The sequence below is a fragment of the Girardinichthys multiradiatus genome, chromosome 9 (assembly GCF_021462225.1).
Source record: "Girardinichthys multiradiatus isolate DD_20200921_A chromosome 9, DD_fGirMul_XY1, whole genome shotgun sequence".
Taxonomy (NCBI): Eukaryota; Metazoa; Chordata; class Actinopteri; order Cyprinodontiformes; family Goodeidae; genus Girardinichthys; species Girardinichthys multiradiatus.
Genome location: NC_061802.1, coordinates 18,818,437 through 18,840,193, shown reverse-complemented (window position 1 = coordinate 18,840,193; position 21,757 = coordinate 18,818,437). Strand labels below are relative to the sequence as shown.

The following is a 21,757-nucleotide window of genomic DNA, read 5'->3' as shown; positions in this document are numbered from 1 at the left end:
AGCTTTGGGGACAAAGAGACAGAGAGAAGGAATGATAGACAAGGAACAGCAGGAAAAAAGTAACCCATGACATGAAACAAGAGCAGGCAGCCAAATAACTAGAGGGCTTTTTTCTTTATGTCAATTAAACTAGAACCCCTTCAAAGGTACACAAAAGGAAAAGGAGAAAATATACCGTGTAGATGAGCCAAGGTGACAAAGAGGTCAATATTTTAGCTCACCTTGTCACTCTTCTGTCTTTGTAATGCTTCAGAGCCCACTGCCACTGCTTTTCCTGAAGACTGAATGTGACCTATTCTTACCTGCTAACTTACTGACCGTAAATGGGTATGCGGCGGCAAGGGTGGGGATGAACAGAGGAAGAAAACACACCCCCATCTCCGGGAAGATAAATCAAAGTGATGAACAGGACAGCTTTGTAAAATCGGCAGTCCTATTTGGAGTTTGTCAAAGGTCTGACTGATTTATTTGGCAGGAGGAGGAAGGTGCTCCATTTCCTTGTTACAATTTAAGACGGACAGGCAAAGGGCAATTTCAAATAGATTTTGTGTGCATTTCTTGCTCTTTTGAATCCAGGATGGTGAATATTAACAAAAACAAAGTGGGTGGGCAAAGGAAAGAAGCTGCATGGAAGTAAAAGTGGTCAAAAGAGAGACAGAGGACAGAAAAGTGAGAAAGATAGGATAGGGATAAGATGTAGAAGAACAGCAGGCACAAAGTGCAAATGATGCAGATGGAGAATAAGAAGCAGATAGGTTCACCTCTCATTAGCTCGCCTGCCACACACTATGCTACAAAGCAATGTGCCTCCCAAGGACATGAATTAAACAGAGAGCCAACTACCTCAGAGAAAAGCAACCCTGCCAGCACTTAGCCAGCCTCATAAACAACCAGCTTGCATTTGTCACTTTCTCTTCACCCAACAAAGCGACAGCAGAAATAAATTACACTTAAGCAGACCTCATTCTTCCTCTACCTCAGCATCCTTCTCTTGCTTTGGCTGATGCTTTTTGCAAACTGTTGGACAGCAAAAAGGAATGGATTGACACATTGGTCAATGCAACAGTTTGCCTGGTATCTACCCTTATGTCTTAGTTTTGGGATACAAAGTTTGGCTATTTTTTTGTTTTGATAAAGGGCATAATGTCTGAATGCAAGTCAAAACCGACTCATTAAGAAACTAAGAAGCAGGAGATGAAGAATCGACAGCTTTTAATCAGCAACCAACATTCCCTGGATGTTTACAGTAACATGAAAGTTCTGAGGTGACAAAAAGAAAATCCAGTTTGACCAGAAAATACACTCATGTTCATGCTCACAGATTGGGAAATTCACATCTTGAAACAATTAACCTTAGTACCATCCATTAGTTTGCAGGCTCAAGTTGTAGAGCAATGAGTGAGGAAGACCTTTTGTTGATGATCCTTAACTTGACAGTCATTCTGCAGCAACAATACGTTCCTACCCTTGTTCCTATATATCCTCGGAGCACTCCCTCAAGGGACAAGAGTCAGAGTTCAGTCATGGGATTGTGAGAGTGGGAGGTGGTTTGTTCCCTGTTTGATAATGGTTCTGTCATGCTGTGCGTTTTGTGGTAGGTAGGACCAAAGTGCAAGGAAGGATCTTAGGAGCCAGACGAGTGCAGGTTTGTGGTTTAATTACTCTCACTCATGGACCAGGCAGGGAAAACAGAACCAGACTAGGACACCAGAAACCAGACGTAACATTACAAATGATAACGAACCCACAGGGAACAAAGGCAACGAGGGAACATATAAGCAAACGGAACAGCAGGGGGAACCAATGAATTACAAGACCAGACAATCAGGGAAAACTAGAGACAGGTGTGGGACAGGCTACAGGAAACAGAAGGTGAAAAAAAGATCAGACCAGGTTAAATAACAAAAAAAGACTCAAACATGGACAGATCCTGACATTATCCCCTCCTTAAGGGCAGATTCCAGACATCCACAGAGTCCATGAAACAAAACACAACCAACCAGAATGGGCGGAAGGGGCCCTGAATGGTGGGCAAGAAACAAAAAAGCACCCAAAACAGGGCCAGAAACAAAAAAAAAACTACCCAAAAAAGGCCAGGGCCAGAAACAAAATAAAGTTCAGGCGGGCGACCTGAACGGGCGACCTGAACTGTGTGGGCACAGGTCCACCTGTGTGGGCACAGGTCCACCTGTGCCCACACAGGTGGACCTGTGTGGGCACAGAGTTCAGGAGGACGACTGGGAGGAAGCCGGCGGTAAAGCTCGGGTCTATTAATGTCTGCCCAGGTCCATTAACTGGTCAGATAGTTTAAACCTTGGACCTGCATGCAAGCAATAGCATAAGTGAAACTTTTTTCTAGAAAAGACTTGAAAATTTCACTGCTCTCAATTGTCCTCCATACTTATTACCATTTATCTGTACATGACTACATTTATAAGATAAAAACACATAGCTGTGTTTAGAAAGTACACATTTTTTCCTTTTCTGTTGTTCTGTTGCTGCCATGCACAAAGAAGCAGTTTAGAGATATACAATTTCACAATTTTTAACTATAGATACACGATTTGAATATGTGCATTAACATTTCTGGCATGTCTTTGTGATGTTAGAGGTACTTTCCATTTCACCTCATATTTTCCAATCTTGCTTCTTCCAGATTCCTAACTTAATAGTGATCCTATGGTTTTCACATCCATATAGGCATCTGAGGTTGATCCTATGAATGTTGCTGGTGAGAAATAACAAGCACCAAAAGACATCAACAAGTGGAATGATTCCCAGATTCACATATGGAACAACTCCCAAAAAACACTCATGTCAGATAGCATGATAAGAGGTCTTCCAAGTGTACGAAATACTTTCCCTAGGTACTAATATAGGAATGGAAATAGTTTCTTTCCATTTATTTCTCACGGTACGAATGATATACACATTGTAGCACTAAAAGTTTGGCTGGGATCCTGCCATTAAACATTGTTACTGAGCAAGCCTGTGGAGAAAACATGGCTTTGTTAATCAAGTGAATGCACAACAATTACTAGAATCCCACAATCAATGTCTGAGGACAAACAATTAATCCTCGCAGGCAGCTCAAGGGAGCAACTAGAGTTGGAAAATGGGATACTACTAATTGAGAACAAATGTGTTGGTGTGCTATCACTAAGGAATACCTTTCTGTTACAATGTTTAGCTCATTTCATTAAGGTTACTCCCAAGATCTCAATCCCATCATCTTTTGCTTTAACCACTGTGGAGCTGTGATGCTGTTTCACTAACCCCTGCTGACTTGTGCTTCAAGAGGTCACAGCCATTTTAGAAGCATTTAGTGAAATTACTCAATACCAGTCAAGCTATTTTAAGGTTCTTGTTGAATGTTGCATAGCTGGGTGTGAACAGCCTAAGTTTCTGGAAACCAAATAATAACATGGTTTGTGAGTCTTGTGCCAGATCTTTTATTTATTTTTTACCTAACTAGCTAATGTTCTCTGGCAAATGCATGTAATTGTAAAGGAAAATGGCAAAATGTCAATAAAAAAATATCAGAGTGAGACATGAATTTCCAAGTTTAAACAAATGATGACAGGTTTCCTGAAATATTACTGCTTAATGTGGTGACAGATGATGTATTGAAGCCATCTGACAACCCACCTATTACCTAATAAGCACATGTGTATTGCAAAACTGAAATGGTGAAGGCATGAGTAAAAACGCATTCCTTGTGACCAGGTATTAAACAAAATAAAATTAAGTCCAAAATGATACATACCTCTGGCAGATTCAGATTTAAGGTTTAATCTGACTGGAAGAAAAATTTATGTTTTGGACTGGCCAAGCCAGAGTCCTGAATCTAATGGAGTATCTCCCACCTTGGCATAGCTGTAAAGATTGTTCTATTCATTTAAATCATTTTCACTAGGTCATTTTTGATACAAGGTACATAAAACAATACTTTTTTGTTCCCACAATGAATCTTTTGAGAGACGTTTGCCTCATTTTCTATCAGAAAAAGATTTTGGTTGAAAGTAAATAATTTTAAATTTTCTAGTGGTAGGAATAATTTTGTTCTTAACTGTACATAGTAATAATTTAATGCAGATGCAGTTTTCGTTTTTCAGTGATATGATTAATTACAAAATAATCTCAAAGTGTAAGACATACAAGTTTTAATTATAGTTGCGTTCTGTGGAATGACAGCTCTAGATTCAGCATCCAGCTGATGGAAAACATAACAGGATGCTGGGAAACACATTAAGGGTATCAGGCACAGAATACCCAAAGATTAAGCCATTAAACTAAAAAGAAATCTGTCGACGAGAAAATAAAATAATGGTTATGCTTTACAGTCCTCTTTTTTGTGTCTTTAAAAGGGCAAATGACAATGATCAGAATTAAATGAAATCTTTATACTTGATTTTCTTTTTTATTTATCTTGTAAAATATGAGCACCTTTTGTGAGACGGCTGCAGATTATTTTTGAGCGGGTAACAAAAGGTGTGTGCAACAGAATTAATGATGGACTGAAGGCTACAGGCAGTAATGCTGGGATGTCTCCACTTAGTACAATGGCACTCATAACTCTGCCATGATCAATAGATGTTCATGACTTGCTTTAAAAAAGTCCCATATACCACCCTCTCCCTATCCATCTTTTCCTGCCTCAATTGTAGTCATCTCTTCTTTCTTGTGTCCCTCATAATTGCACATTTAACGGTCTCTTACCGCATGTAGACAACCTTTTCCTTCCCTTCTACTCCTCTACTCCTCATACTCCCTTTTTAACATATATTTCTCCAATGGTCTTCCACCTTTTCTACTAATGTTTCCTGGATCTCTTTCAATCTACTCATATCTTGCACTCCTCTTTCACCTCTATCCCTTCTTTCCATTACCCCTGCAGTCTTTCTTCACTTCAGTTATCATCTTCTCTCCATCATTTGTGTTCCATATTCTAAAATCTATTTTACATTCATTTCATTCAGTAACACCTTCCTTCCTCTTTCAATGCTCTTCTTGAGCTATTGTTTTGTCATTTTTGTCTTTGTTATCACCTCAGCACTTCATAATTTCTCCCTCTCAGTTCTTTTTCCACTATTCCCTTCATTTTCCCTCCCAGCTTTTTGGATCTATCTCACTTTTCCTTTTTACATATCTCTTTTTTCCATTCCAGTCTAGCTACTCTAAGCTAGTCCTCTGCTTCCCATCTGCCCTTCCGCCTTTCTCTGAATGTAGTGTCTCCCCTGCTCTCTTGCATTCTGCAGTTCACAGGTTTCACAGGGCACATTGTTGCATCCCAACGGAAGCTTAAGCAGCATTCTTCCATAAATAATTAAAGAGGCCCCACATGGCCAGGCACTCTCAGTCTAAATGGATTATTCTGAGAGAGATCAATGCTGGCCTGTGAGGGTTTTATTAGGACCTGCAGATGAAATGTACAAGGCCACTGCCAAAGCATCCCTCACTATGTCGTAATTCCACTATTTTGAGACATTTTTTCCATCTTCCCTCTTAGCCTTAAACTATCCACCCTCTCTCAGGGGCAACCAAAACACACCTCACGAGAACCAAGTTGGACAATGCACCTACAGTTTATACCACTGAATCAAATTTCTGACTATACTAGACAGAATGACTAATTTATATTTTATTAGACCTCTACCTATGATGCACTAAATAAGTGAGCCAATGTTTAGTTAATCTTGCTTTTGTCAAAACTTATCAGTCTCATTTATGCCTACTATTGTCATCAGCTAAGGACCAACTTTATGGGAAACATCCGGCATTATCCACTGGTCTTGTCACTGCTAAGACAAGAGTACAGATGAAAGGCTATCATGACCTTCAAATGTTACAACCCTTGGGAGAGGATTGTGACTGCAATGTCAAATAATTGACTAGCAAAATGGTCTCCCTGAGGAAATTTACATCTGTCTCATTCTGTGAGAGCTTCCCTAATTGTCTCCTTTCCGGAAAACATCCCCGCAAACTGGCAGCTGAGGATGGTTCAATTGCACTTCAGATCTGCTGAGTTCTAATGATAAACAGAGGCTATAAATATGAAATAATTCCTTTTCCTAAAACTCATGGGAAATATAATTTATGCATTTACTCTCTGCCTAGTATTTACCCCATATGCAACCTGTAGATTTTGCAATAAAAGAGCAAAGGCTGTAAGTGACTTTCATATTCAGCCAAACAGCTCTACTTTTGAAAGCAAAAGTAAAAGGGGATAAAACATGACATAAAACGAACAGTTATTATTTTTATTATCTTTAACAGGCTGTCAAGCGGCAGCAGATAGGAAAACAATGATTTGTTGACCCCTCTTCAGCCTGCCCTTGAAGACTGAAATTTAAGACCTTCAAAACTACACAGAACTCAGTAGTCAGCTACCAGTTTAAAATTTGACCATCGCAAACCACCTGATGCTTGCAAATAGAAATTTGTTTTTCAGTGGTATTAATTATGGTACAAGTATTTATTGAATTTATAGTGGCTGACAGTTTTGCAGACAAATATAAGACATGACCAGATTTCAAGATTTATTCTTTTTTAACACAAACTATCAAAAGAGAGTAATGAACTCAGCTTCAGTGGCCTTTATGCAGAGGTAGTTCTGGACGAAATTTACTAGGGGGGTGTTACAACTTGCGAGATATAGGACCCCAGAATGCAGACAAGACGGCAGCGTGATGGTAAGGGAAAAAGGTTTAATAACAAAAACTCACTCTCAACAGGAGGCAGGAACAAAACAACAAACGGGCAGGCGAGACAGGCATGGCATGATCCAAAAACAAGACATGATCTGAGAAATGTTTCCCCATGATTAACTGGACAGGTGTGTATATATGGAGTGAAAACCAGGTGGAGCAAGGAGACAGATTAACTTTAAGCAGGTGAACCGAATAAACTTAATTGACAGACAGAACAAAAATGTGGCTGTGGCAAAAACTGAGACTCTAATATACAAACAAAACCAAACTTGACAAAAACATGAACATGAACAAGACTAAAACATGACCAGAAAAATGAGAAACAGAAGCATGATTCAAAATCTTAGAATAATAATAATAATAAAAAACAAAAGAACGAGTCAAAACCTTAATTGTGAAAAACATAAGAAAAAAACCCGAAACCAAAAACCAAACAACCCCAAATCATAACAGGGGGAGCAGGGTGTGGTAAGTGTTTTTTGCATGATGGCACAGAAGAAAACAGTCAGTCAGTTATTTTCTACCGCTTATTCCATAGTGGGTCGCGGGGAAGCTGGTGCCTATCTCCAGCAGTCTATGGGCGAGAGGCAGGGTACACCCTGGACAGGTCACCAGTCCATCACAGGGCAACACACAAACAACCATGCACACACTGATTCATACATCTAAGGGCAATTTAGAGTGACCAATTAACCTAACAGACATGTCTTTGGACTGTGGGAGGAAGCCGGAGTACCCGGTGAGAACCCACGCATGCATGGGGAGAACCTGCAAACTCCATGCAGAAAGACCCCTGGATGAGAATCGAACCCAGGACCTTCTTGCTGCAAGGCAACAGTGCTACCAACTGCGCCACCGTGCACCCCAGAAGAAAACAAATATACAAAAAAAAACCCAAAAAACAGGGCAATATTTCATTGTTTAAAATATTAAATGAGCCCCTTGCGGTTCTGGAGCTGCAGGTTGCAGACCCCTGATCCATCAGATGAAGACTGTGATCGTATCTGAATACGGCTGAAGCTAAAAGTCCACAACACCCTATTTTTTAATTTATTGTTGATTTAGTATTATGTCTTCAGTACAGAGGCCATAACAGTGGCCAGGACCAGTTCTATATAGGGGCACTAGCCCCCGTTGGCTCCTGTCTAGAACTGCCCATGCCTCTATGCACACTTACCACACAAGACCCCAGTGCAAAATAAAAAGTTGAAGTTCATTTAAAGTTTGCAGCAGAACATGTTGAAAAGTCAGTAAAATACTTGAAGAATATAATCACTGTCAAATGCTGCTTAATCATAGTCAAGCTCTCCAAAACTCGAGAGCTTGACTAAGGAGCACTTTGGTTTTAGTGACCACATATACAATGATAGTTATCCATGATGATATACACAACTGCATCTTGCACATTTATGATAATTTAATCTGTTTAAACATGCAAAAAAAAAAAAAAACTATGCTTAAGAAGATAAACCTCACTGACTTCAACACAAAGCCAACTTAATAATTAAAAAACAAAAATGTCTACCTCTCAAAATACAAGATAAAACTTTCATTTGAAATTGCATTGGATTACAGGAGTTATACAGGTCCAGTTTATTCTCTACTCACTCCTACTGATGTTCAAAGGAAGTATCTGGTCTGAGGTGTCGGTTGGATGATTTTATTCACACCAGATTATTTGGTTTGATTGTGGACGGCTTACAGATCCAGTCTCAAATCTCCCGAACTTTGGGAGGGTGCAAAAGGCTTCAGGCAGTGAGAAAGCATGAACAGTGGGTATTAACTTGTTGCTAGGCAACACCCCTTTGCACACAGCCTGCTCTAATTGGCATAGAACACCTGCAAGCTTAATTGAGAGTTCATGTAAAGTTCAATTTTTTGAAACAATCAAGTCTACCATGCTATGATTCCGTTTGCTCAGTTTGTGTACTCCCATCATGAGAAGTAAGCACAACATTGTTTAACTTGAACTTACAAAACCTTTATGGCCAATTAATAATCCATGTTTTAACGTACAAGCAAGTAAAGTAGGTAAAGTAGGTAATATAGCACTAAATAGCCACTAAAACGGCTTATACATGTTGCTCACCATTTAACGCTATGGTCATGGAGAAGAGTAACATATTTCTGGATCTTTGAGAGATTATTTTAGAACAGTTCTTTTTCAAGGATAGTATTGTTTTACAATAAAACAAGGGACTACCAAGGCTAAGGCTTGACATGAACTGGAAACCTCTCTAATGCCAGCATTGCTGTTCACAGTTAAGCAAGTTAACACCTTCAAGTTCTCCTGAAATTTGCAGCCGTCCCCATTTATAAGCCAAATGCCTCCTGAAGGAAAGGTTATAAGACACAAGGCTTGATCTCATAGGCCACAAACATAAAAAGCTTATTCTCAGAGCATAAAAAAGGGCCCCTAAGGGAGCCTAAGAACACTAATAACAGTTAAGCATGGTTCTGGCAGGATGATGCTGTTGGGCTGTTTCACTACCAATGGCACTGCTGGATTGCACAAGGTGCATTGAATACTGAAGGAGGACTACTTCTACATTTTTTTGTTTCTCCCTAAACAAACAGATACATAACTGCCTATTCCAATGGGGCAATGATCACAAACACAGATTGAATTGTATTTAGAATGAATAATGCAGAAAGAAATTTGCTTCTAGAATGACCCTGACCTTAAGCTTATTGTTAATTATTGGACTATGCTTAATAGCTGGGTCAGTGTTAGAAAAAAAAAGCTATTTAAAATAACTCTACTAATTGTGCAAACAAGTGGTCAAATATCAGCCAGAACTTTGAGACTGTCAAGATCATAGAAAATCCACCATCAATTCCAATTTATGAAACCACTTCTTCATTTAGAAAAATCATTGAAGCCGGCTGTTCTATTATTAGTCCTTGCTGGAAAAAATAACAGTTGCCACTATTAAATTTGATGTGATTTTAAGATGCAACATGCTTATCCCACAGAAATTGCAGCAGTTCATTGACTGTCAATTCTTGTTTTTCCTTATTCAAAACTAACCTGTCATTAAAGTGAAATGTGTCAGTATCTGTGCAGAGCAAAGACACACAGTTTTTGAAAAAAAAAAACAAGGAGACTTCCTCCTGGATCCAAACTGAACAGCTAATACTGGTGACAGCATTTAAGTTTATTGAAACCTTTAGAACAAGGGTGTGACATAATGTATCAAAGATATTCATTATCAGAGAGTTAAAATTGTACATTTAGAATAAACATTAAATCTGACAGTTGAGGTAGCATAGATAAGAAATTAAATAGCTGCATAATTCCTTGTCATTGAAGGACAGGAATATTTCTCAACACTAACTATTACAAACTCCAGTGGTGTGCACAGACATTTTGGGGGACAGGTGCTCAAGTGGAAAAAAAGGGCACTTTGTGCAGCACATGGAGCTGTCAGCTGCCCTTATAGTGTGAGATTTATTACAGGTACACCATGAACATAATTCATATGTATTACTAAGCACCCACAAAACAAGCTGTCCTATGGGATCTAGGGACATGACCATCCAAGAAAAAAAAAACTCAAACAAGAATGCATTTTACAAAATTCTTAAGATTAATAGGGCAACAAAATCATCATAGATTGATTAAAAGTTAGATTACTGACTCACAACCAGCCTTTAACCTGAACTTTCTCAGTCAAATTTGAAACCTACATTATCCTTCATTTGTTTTCTTTTTACACACTGAGCATAAAGTGTTTTTGACTATATCATTCTGTACTTTTATCACAAAATATCTTCTGTACCAAATAACCTTGTGTTGTAGCAAAGCAGGTTACACTGCCAAATTTACAAGGTAGGTCACACTGAATGAGTTATCTTCAGAAATGTGAGTAACCAGAGACCATTCTACAGTGTAAAATCTTTATAGTCCAAATGAAACAAACAGTATAAAATATGTTTATAAGAAAAATCATCTATAATTATGCAAGTAGCCAGTGTATATATATGACAGAAATTATTTTTAGAGAATTAAAATTAATGAGATATATATATCTTAAGAAATGATAAGATGCCTGCTATTTAGAAATTAAAATACTCTGATCACCTGGTGGCGGCCATAGAAGACATATCGGGTAAAGGTATGCCGTTGATTGGCCGGTTCTGTTTAGATAAAATGGAGGCAAGTGAAGTTTTAACATTTTCATCTGAAGTTTAGGAAGCTAATACATTTGTTTTGTTTGTTACCTGGATGGTTAGCCGACCTGTTGGCAGGGGAGGGCTCTATCTGACGATGGAGGAAAGAAGAGGTAAGCTGCACCAATGCATGCCCACCAGTCCGCTCTGCACACAGCCCACACGAGGCGGGACACGCATGTCACTCAAAATATCAAAAACATGGTGAACTGGTATTATAGGCCTTTATATTCTGAAAATTTTCCTTGGACCCCACACTATACACTGTAAAAAAAAAAAAAAAAAAGATTTCAGGAGGGCACTTTTTTGTCCATAGGATAAAAAGGCAGGTGCTCTACCACCACCTAGTGTCTATCTGTGCACATCCCAGACAAACTCAATAGAGTTCTGCAGTGCAAACAGGATAATATCTTATAAGACAAAAAAGGGGTTATTTTCCCAAATGTTTGCCATATTTATTTTAAGGGGGCAGTCACGTAAGATACGCAAGATATGACTGAATTAATTTTATCTTAAAAAATAAGTAAGACTGGTCTATATGTGTTTTCAGAAAACACAGTAGTTTGCACCTAATTTTCTTTCAACATGTTCCACTGACTGAGTAGGCTTTATTACAAGTTAACCTAAACACATTATTTGTTGGCATGACCTCAGGTTGTCTGGATATTCACGTTAGCACTGCATTTTTTCTTGAGTAAAGAGCCATTGAACCTATAACATACCACCTGAACAAGGACATCCAGTGATTGCGTGGTGCTCTCCTCGCTAGAAGAATTAAACCATGACATGGCAACATTTTCCACAGCATTTATGATTATATAAAAACAACATGCTTGGACCCTCAAAGCAGAAAATATGTTGAAATTGTTTTTAACTTATTTAACTGTACAGCACTTTGGTCCTCTGCTGGTTGTTTAAAGTGCTTTATTTTCCAACCCAATAAAACTTTACTTATAAAGAGCAATGGGATATTTTTACCTGCCTCTCTTGAGTGAAACTGTAACATGAACAGACATTATGTTGTAGAAAACTGGTAGGAAATAATCTTTAACACACTAGATGGATCCTATATGGTTCTTTATAAATAATCATTTTTGTTCTTGGGAACAGGGAACAAATGTTGCATTGTTTCACAAGAACCTAATTTGTCTACATATGAAAGCCATTAAAGTGTCAACCTCCACAGTGGGCTCCTACCAGAACATAGACCTTTAGGAAAACTTAACAATGAATAGTGCCTTTTACCCTCTTTCTGAGGCACAAAGCTTTAACCAAAAAGCTCATATTTTAGAGATTTGATATGACAAACCAGTGCCTAAATGATGTATTCTGCCTTATATGCTAGAATATTTGAGAAGTCATTTGCATAAGGATTCTGGGACCATTTGCTTTGTGACAACATTTACTTTACAGGGATGCAGTTGGACATCAGATGAAGTGCAAAAAGTGCTGTCAAGTTATAGAATCAGTCTCTTGATTGTCTTTAATAGTTAACTGAACAAACATTTAATGTGTTGCAACTTCTACTGATGTATGGATATATATCAAAAAATCCATCACTGTTTGACCTTTCACATGAGAACATCCGTTACTTTGGTGTGTTTGAACATGGGTTGGAGGAGAGACCGGTGTGAGATGGCATTCTTTCACAAACACATTTTACTGCTGTAGAATTTCTAATTTAGCTACGGGCAGTGAGAAAAGATGACAGACAAAAAAAACAAAAAACAGCTCAATGTTTATCTGGAAGCGACAACTAACAAGCACTCTCCTAGTAATTGGACTGTTGCAATGCACACTGGCAAAACTCTCCGATAAAGTGTGCTTATGATTAAATCTTTTCCTCTGCCTCCATCTCATTTCTGTGTTGGGTTCTCTAAAACAGCTCTGCCAGCCATTCGCATCCATTTACATTTTGACTGCATTAATGACATGGCCCAAACACTTAGGCTTGGTGGCCGGTAATGAGACTGCAGAATGTGACTTATGGCTCATCCTGTAAATGTGATACGGATGTATTCATGTGTGTCTGTGGGAACAGGGACACATCAGTCACCATTTATGTCAGCGTCAGCTTCTCTTGCGTGCCCGAAACTGTTGACAGGTAAGATGTGATTGAAGTATGTTTATACAGAAGCAAACAAGGGGATCCTTAAACAGGCCATCCAATCAGGCATCTTACATTCAGAAAAGGCTGGTTGATTTATGTCTGCTTATACTTTATGCAGAGATGTACTAACTTGTTGTGTTCAAGTTAAAAGCTCACATGCACTCTAAAAATATTAAAAAGCTTCACATGTTTTATTAAGTTGATGCAAGTTTTGTATCAGCTTGCAGGTGAGTTCCCTGAACTATCATGATTTGTGAAGCAATGGAAGTTTGTAATGTGGGCAGTTGCCCAGGGCTGGATTAGAAGAGGGCTGTGCAAGCACCAAATAAAAAAAGGGAGTTTTTTCATCATTCAGTTGTACCCTGATTAAAACTTGTATTGCATTCTTTGTGTGTGCAGTCACTGAGGAGTTTGCACCCCTCTGTTATTTGTATGTTAATCCTCTTTGTTGCAAACAGTACAGAAAACACATTACTTGTCTGAGCTGCACAACCATTTTCCTCTGTCCCACATCTGAGAGCTTTCTGTATTTTTATTGGTTTTCAGATGGCATGGTTGTTTGGTGGTGTATGGCAAACTAAGCCCAAGTGAAAGTTAAACTATGACCTACTCTCTACCTTAAGCAAGAGGACCTCAACTTACGTTTTGAAAAAATTAAGTTTTCAACTGGAACTGGAGTCATTTCTGTAGATGTTTCTAATATGGAAGCAGCCACAGAGAAGAAAACATAGAACTACAGGTAACAGAAAAACACAACATCAGCTGGCTAATAGACCTGTTGCAAGTTGCAACTGCTTGTTTATGGCAGCTGCAGGTGCAGCTTGAAATTAGAAATCTACAACATTTGAGAGGCTACACACCCATGCAAAAAGCAAAAAAAAAAAATAATAATAATCAAATTCAATAAGGATTCATTTGCTTGTCATCTAGTCTGTCAGATTGACCACATTTTAGTATTTTTGTGAGGAACGAAAACATGCTTTTATGATCAAAGATGTTGACTTGGTTCAAGACTCAGGAGGGGGGCACCAAAGGAGGTGTTTACCCTGGGCAGTATTTATGCAAAAACCGCCAATGTGCAAGGGCATTTTTAATTTTCATTGAACCAGCACAGTGAACTAAATTTTAGAGTCTGTGGTTTTTCTGCTTGCAACATATAAAGATTTGAGTGTGTTTTGAGCAAATGCTGCCTGCAGAAAATGTTTCATAAAATCATGTACAGCCCAATAAATATATAAAAAAAAGCACTCCAGTAATGGCTGTCCTTCCGTGAGCTTGTTTGTTCAGACAACAAACAGTGACTGACTATCTCCTGTCATCATTGGGTTACATCGCATAGAAGATGACCGAAACTCCTCAACACCATCATAATCACGATGATTAATGCTATAAAGCTACAACTGTAAAGCTTTGAATCTTATAGCTGTTGTCATTTGAATTTTAAATCTTGTAAAGACATGCCACGGCAGAATGTAAAACTGTTTTTTTTTTTCTTTTTGTAGAATCAAACACATCAACGTGAGCATTACATCACTTGTATCATCTCTGCTTGCAGCTCCACTTGTTTTAATTAGTTTTCTCTAAGGCCGAACTTTCCTGTTATTGAGATAGAAGAGCATGAAATATGAAAAAAAGGCAAAACTCAGGAAGCATACTATATGATTGGCTGCCAGAGTAAATCTGTGGTGGCATGGGTCAGAATATAATTTAGAAAGGACTATAGGCTATTTCCTGAGAGGTTTGGTGCAGGCAATGGGTGTGTTCTTCCTTCTCATATATGAACCATGATCAATGTTTTTGTTCTGATGTTCTTGGAAAATTCTGTTCTGAGCTCGTGAGCATCACTTGTGGGTGTCTGCGTGATGTATGTTTAAGAGAGTGTGTGTTGGAGGGGGAGGGTGAAGTCACTCCAAATTGTTCATGTGACAGAGCATAACAGGGAATTGTAATACACAGCAACGTCATAAATTTGATTACATTACATAGCAGTGCAAGCCTGTAAGCCATTTCCAGGCACCATAAAAGAGCTATAACTAAGTTAGCACGGGTACAGAGAAAAATGAATAAAGCCATTTTCTTTTTAACAACCCGGGCGCGGGCGAGATATTGTTCTCTCCATCGGCTTTTATGAGCTTTGCAGACCCGCGATGCGCTCATTGCGAGTGAGGCACGAGGCAGGGAAAGATAGCACAACTTTGGACAGATATTAGATTTTGTTGCGTTTATTTTATGCCGGACTGTCAATATGTAAAAAAAAAAAAAAAAAAAAAAACGAACAAAAAAGACAAACAAATGATGCTCTTTTTAAAAAAAAATAATGAATGCAGTAATGTAAAACGCAAATCGGAAGTGTTTTGAATTGGTTTATGGATATAAAGAACACGGGGGTGGGGTGGAGATGGTGGGGGGCGGTCACAATACATGAAACAGTCCGCATGAAAAATAATTTGTTTCCTGGTAATAATCGAGCATGAGGAATAGCACTGCCAAAAGAATAGCTAATAAAAAACGACTGATGCAATTTTTAAAGCAATTGAAAACACTGAACATTATTTAGTATTAAATGATAACAATATTATATCTAGATTCAATTTTACGATGTCTAAAGCACAGGGGCAAGTGTCATTCCTCCTGGAGTTTCCTGCATTCAACAAGGGCATTATATAGACTTTAAAAAGTCCGTGTCAATGCCGTACGGACTCCACCTTAGAGAGGTTGTTGAAGGACTTCAACGTTTAACCAATTTACTTGGCATTATACTCGCACGCCGCGATATTACGTGATGCACTATTAGAATAGACTAAAAGGACTCCCAAAAGTCTCAAACGTGACGGCGTATTGGTAACAATTGGCTTTAACATCCCATCACACAACAGATCGGACCTCGTACAATCAAACATCAAGAAGCGACAGAAAATACACCACAAAAATGACATTTATGATCATATCCGAAGGAAGCACTGAGTGCCTCTTGATCTGCGGGTTGCATGTGCATAGGATTCTAGTGCAAACCACCTAAAGATCTTATTGACTTAGTCGATAAGACATCCTATAAGATGAACATGCTAGATGGAGAGCATACTCACCCACATAATGTATAAGCACACATTCATATACACCCGCTAGAGAAAGATAATTCAGGTGCGTGGGTTACGTTCCCACACAATAGATTTAGAACAATTGCAACAGTAAAATAATTAAGAAATAAAAATAAAAAAGATAACTAAATGTCAGTCTGCAAAAGCACATCGATTTCTTTCATGTGGGAGATTCTTATGTATACTCTCTGTCAAATAAAAAAAATAAATCCGTATACGATCCTTCAGAACACAGATTTTTTCTTCTGTTTTCTAAGCAGCAGACATGCTCCACCATCTCATCAAAAGTACCAGCTACAGCGCTTTGCGGTGGCAGAGCGGATCTCCGAGTATCTCGCTCCATTGCCAGCCGGACCCAGCTTCTTTGCAGCATTCTGAGAAGGCGCTCCTGCATTTGCACCAGTCTTCGCAGAGAGTGTGGACTTTTTTGGTGCAGGTGGTAAAATGGCACAGTAACGACTCGAGTGTTTCGAAAATAAAATCAGCATGTCTAATTTCTAAATTTATCTAATTTCTATTCCTTATATATTATAGGCGGTATGAAATAACTGAACAGTGAGCCTACCTCTCTTTGGGAGCTTTGAAGTTCCTGCTTCTGTTTTCTCAGCGTTTAACCCCTCACATCTTCATGTTTAAAACAAGTAATAATCCCCGGGATTTGCGTTAAACGTGTGCGTCTCTGCAGCAGGTCCAGTGATGAGCGTTACGCGGGTTCCTCTGCGGGGTTTAGAAAATGTGCGTTTTTCCTTTTTTTTTTTTGTCTTTTCTTTTTTTTTTTTTTTTTAAGAAAATCCACCACAAGAGCGCAGGTTGGTCAGGACGCGCTTAGGTACGGTAGGAGGACTCGCTCCCTCAGCGGCAGCCGCCGTGCGCACTTGGAGAAACGAGAGCTCCGTCCGTACAGAGAGGCTGAGGGAATGATGTCATGCGTCCGGCCCTCCCTCTCCAGCCACCCCTTAACTCAGGGCTCTTTGCATCATTTCTTGCCGTCTTCTTCTTGCTCTCTTTTATTTCAGGAAAGGTGTGTTTTATTAATTTGATTAATTTGCTAATTTGCAGATTTTGTTTGTCTACTGTAGGAAGTACAGTGATAGTAATTTAACAATAGTCCTATTAAATGTTTAAAAATTCAAATGCGTTTTAATGCATCACATTATCACACCGGATGGTAATGTGTTTAGTGAGCGGTGGAAACAGTTTGTAAATACGGAGGTTTTAAAACGAAGCACCAATTGTTTTGGCAGAAGGTTTTTGTAGTGTTCAACTTGACATGATGAAGTCATGCTATTATCTCCCGCCTCACTGACGGTATCGCCCAGTAGAATCGTCTGGCTGCATTTACCCGGGATAAGAGGGAAGGTAAGGAAACATGAAATAGACCAATGTGCAGCGCTTTGTGTCGAGACTGCCTGCCCCTCCCTTGTGCAGCAGTTGCATCTTAAAGATAAAGCAGCATTATCTTCATGTCAGGATGAAACGGTCTGCACATGTTGCACTGCAAATTTATATATATATAAACAACAATTCACTTAAAGCAGATAAAGCTAAAACAACTGATCTAGGATGTATGTTTTAAAATAACAGCTTAGGGCAGGTGACTAGACTATTAATAGACCAGTTTTGTGTCCATTCATAGTCCTTAGAGTGGATGAGCAAACATTTGGTAATTTACATTTTCTGCTCCTGGTTTTGTTGCTGGCTGCTTAGCGAAAGAAAAAAAATCTGAGTAAAACACTGTAAAGGCATTTAATCAATCAGCCTCAACTGCAGGTTTTACTTAATCAAATCTTTAAATGGAAGGGCTGCTTTCCTCAGCTCTATGTTGTAGGGCTCAAATGATAATTCAGGGAAAAACTGAAATGTATAGCTCCATGAAGTGTAGTCATTCATGCATTCAGTAAAGCACTGAGCTGTTTCTTAAAGGAGACAGTCCAAGCAGGGCATGTGACTAAAAATCTGTCAAGTGCGACGATTTTTTTTTTTTCAGTTGAACTGGTGCACCAAACAGTTCACATCTTTTCCTGTGCAAATACTTAGACATTTTTATGTCTGTGCAAAGAACAAACGCTACTCGATTTAAGTTTTCAGCCTCTACCTGTCGCCACCACCTGCTCTGTCTGCAGCTAAGGCGGTTACCCTTTAGCTTAATCTATGCAATTTTCATAATGGTTTGGTTTGTGTATTTAACTTGTATAATGCTTGTCAAATGTTCTGGACTAGCAGCATTATACCTGATGGTCTGCTTATTTTTCACAGATAAAATATTAATATTCAAATTTTAATATTAATATTTTGGCAAAAATATTAATAATGAAGCTTTATACCGGAAGCAGCCAGTCTTGCTTTAGACCTTCAAAAACAGCCTTTGGAGTCTTAAATAGAAACTTTTACTTTGTGGCTTTGACAATTGTCCGTATAGGAGAATTACAAATATGATGCATGGTTACATTTTACTGACTGTAGGTAAAACTCTGTTCATTTAAGTCTTTGCTTTAAATTGTCCTTAATGCAATACTGCTTCACAATGCAAACATAAATTTTGTACAGTCCACCATCACAGTTTCATTTAAAATAGCAAACATTCGCACATCCTACCACTCAAAACTGCATTCAAGCTGCTGAGCCATACACGGTGTTGCTTAGGAGTGTCCTGCTTACCTGAGCAAAGAAAATTTGCTATCCGTTCCTCTCATTAAATGATGACTATTGCGTGCACCAAGCACTGCACAACTTCACTCTCCTTCTTGACTAATGAAACCTTTATTACTTCCTCCATAACCTTTTCGTACAGCTTTGTTTCACACAAATGCTGTGTTTACGATTATTTGCCTTTGACTGCAATCTGGGTAGTGAGTGACCCCAGTGTATTTGGATCTGTTAAAATAGCTCAAGGTATTCTCCCTGCTTATAAAAACAAAACTGTCTCAGTGCTGGGTGGATTGCGTGTTTGTGCAGTAGACTAATAAACGTCTGACATATTTGTTCAGTTAATAAATAGAAGTTGGCAAAATAGCTTACTTTGTAACTGCTTATTGTCAAAAAGCGCTACACTGCATGTATTATGATGCTATGCAAAAAAAAAAAAAAAAAACTATTAGCCAGTAATATTTCTTTCTTTGATATGCCAATTGCAAAAAATTTCACCTGCTGCACAGATGTCTCTTGGATTGGAGGCCAATGGCAGTAATTTAGAACTGTTATCTTTAAAGTAGGCAAATGTTGTAAATGTAGATGTTTAAATTATTGGTTACATTGTACAGGTAATCTCACTGGGATACCTGGTACCATTCTTTAGTCTAAACAGATCTGTTTATATATAAAACAGATATAATGTAATACAGAAGATATTTTGTGTGTCACCTAGAGAGGTGTGTGACAGTGAACAAAGCAAAATACAAATTCCACAATATAATAATAATAATAATAATAATAACAACATATATTAGCTTCAACACGTAAAAGGAACACACTTTTACTTTTATAATATAGTCAAACATGACTAATATTTGTACACAATAGTCATAATATTAAATTTTCATATCATGACATTCATTTTTACATTACTATCAGCCTGTGAAAATCTTATGTGTACCTTAATGCTGTGGCGGTGCACCTAATTGAAAAAGTTAGGTGCCCCAGTGCAACCAGTTAGTTTGAAACCCTGCCTAAACGTGGGTGTGAATGAACAACAATTTGCTGTTATTGCTTCCTTCAGACATATATTGCATTTAGGTCACCGATTTTAAGTTTTAAGAAGGGCAGTTTTTTTTATCAGTGCAATTTAAGTGGTTGCGTGGTGCCTTGTGGAAGGCGGACCTACACCAATTTGTGATGGCCTGACTGAATGAAGAACCAATAATACAATAATAAGTGGGATGAGCCCCAAATGAGCAAACGATTGCATCATTCACAGACCCAACAGGGATCAAACTTCTAACCTTGGAAGTGTGAAAGCCTTTCTTGAGCTAAAAATTACTATAAGTGACCTTAAATCTAAAATAAAGCCTTTGTGTTTCTTGGGCTGATAATTTGATTGTCCTTTGACTGTATTTTCCTCTACTTTAGATAACTGGACATTCCCTTGACAATCTGAGTTTATGTCAGTCATGGGGCATGAGATACTGTAAGTGAAAAATGTACAAAAACAAAAGATTCAAAGATATTGCACAATCATGGAAGTTCTTAATTTAATGTTTCATTTTTCAATTTGCCAATTTTTCATGTTTTTATTTTACTTTCTAATTCTATTTTACTTTTTAAGGCACCAGTACCATAGCTTGGTAAAACAGATAGCAAATCAGCCAGTCGGATAGCAGAAACGTAATACATTTAGAGATTTAGACCCGATGATGGCTTGTTGAAGTTAAAACCGAGCATCAGAATGGGGAAGAAAGCTAATTTATGTGACTTTTAAGTATTGAGCAACTGCTGGTCTAATAGGATTTTCCCTCAAAACCATTTTCAGATTTATAGCCTGTGGTAAAAGAAAATATCTAGTGATCTTCAGTGAGGTTTGAGGAGACTGGTTTGAGATGACAGAAATGCAGCTTTTCCCTAAAACAGCCTAATCCCAGGTTGGATTTGTAAATAAAAACTAGTTCTCAATCAACTCCCCTGGTTAAATAAAGGTTAAACAACAGCTAAGAACATGAAAATGGACACTACAATCTCACAGGCTCACCATGATTGGAAAATAAGGAACTGGAAAAATGTTGCCTGATCAGTGAGTCTTGATTTCAGCTGCAACATTCAGATGGTAGGGTCAGAGTTTGCCATAAACAACTTTAAAGGATGGATCGACCCTCCCTTATATCAGTTCAGGCCCCTGATTGTGGTTTAATGATATAGTAATGGTATAGCGGACAACGACTTAAACAGTTGAAGATATCGGTTATTATAAAGTAAAATGTATACTATGACTACTGACATTGCCACCTACCCAATCATAGCGTTTTCCACCGAAGGAACTTTTATTCTTGAACCAGTTAGGTTCCCGTGCCTTTGAACTTTGGTGTTTTGTTGAGCACTGATACACGATTCCACCAGTTTTGAGAACCAAGCATGAGTCATCAACAGTGGGCGTTACACAGCGTGGTAGTGAGACATTGGAGCTTATTAAGCTGTATGCAATGTTCCTTTTAATGCAAAAAAGGGCATCCATAAACTACAGTTAATAAGAAAAAGGAGATGGCAACTTCATGCAAGAACAATGGTATGTACAATGTTTTCATTTGCATATGCCCTTAATCCGGAGTGACAGAAACAAGTAGTTATGCGTGTTTTGTGTGTTTTTGCAAACATAAAAAATGTTTATACGATAAGTTCTTTGTCTTTGCCGCCGAACTTGTTGCTTCTATTGTTTGCAGCTTCGACCTGCCTACAGGTGATGTTGTTGTTCACGCAGAAAAACCAAGTATTCTTCATTCAGGAACTGGAATGGGCTTTCGCTGAAACCAGTCTATAAATAAATAACACGTTTATTCAGGGAAAATGAGAGGATCGCAGTATTAAAAGATACCAGCACCGAAAAAGTATTAAAGCATAACTGTGCTTTAGCCATGATGAGTTACTTTCTCTTTTTTTATGGTTACAGCAATCACCCTGAGGAAGTCAAGAGGAATCAGATTTTAGAAGAGTTATTTAGTAGGTATTCTCAGAAAAATATT

The 21,757-nt window shown here is 38.3% G+C and overlaps 1 protein-coding gene across 17 annotated transcripts in view; it reads right to left on the bottom strand.

Moving 5' to 3' along the window:
- ptprsa (protein tyrosine phosphatase receptor type Sa) overlaps positions 1–17,388 on the bottom strand; it is a 305,879-nt gene extending 288,491 nt beyond the window's left edge. For 3 of the 17 annotated variants that reach the window (XM_047374443.1, XM_047374446.1, XM_047374448.1), the window contains exon 1: positions 16,657–17,383. The gene's annotated coding sequence lies outside the window, so the exon portion shown is untranslated. Of the gene's footprint in view, positions 1–16,656 lie in introns of all 17 variants that reach the window. The other 14 variants (XM_047374451.1, XM_047374452.1, XM_047374457.1 and 11 more) reach the window with 8 other exon arrangements.
- Between the last annotated feature and the right edge of the window lie 4,369 nt (positions 17,389–21,757).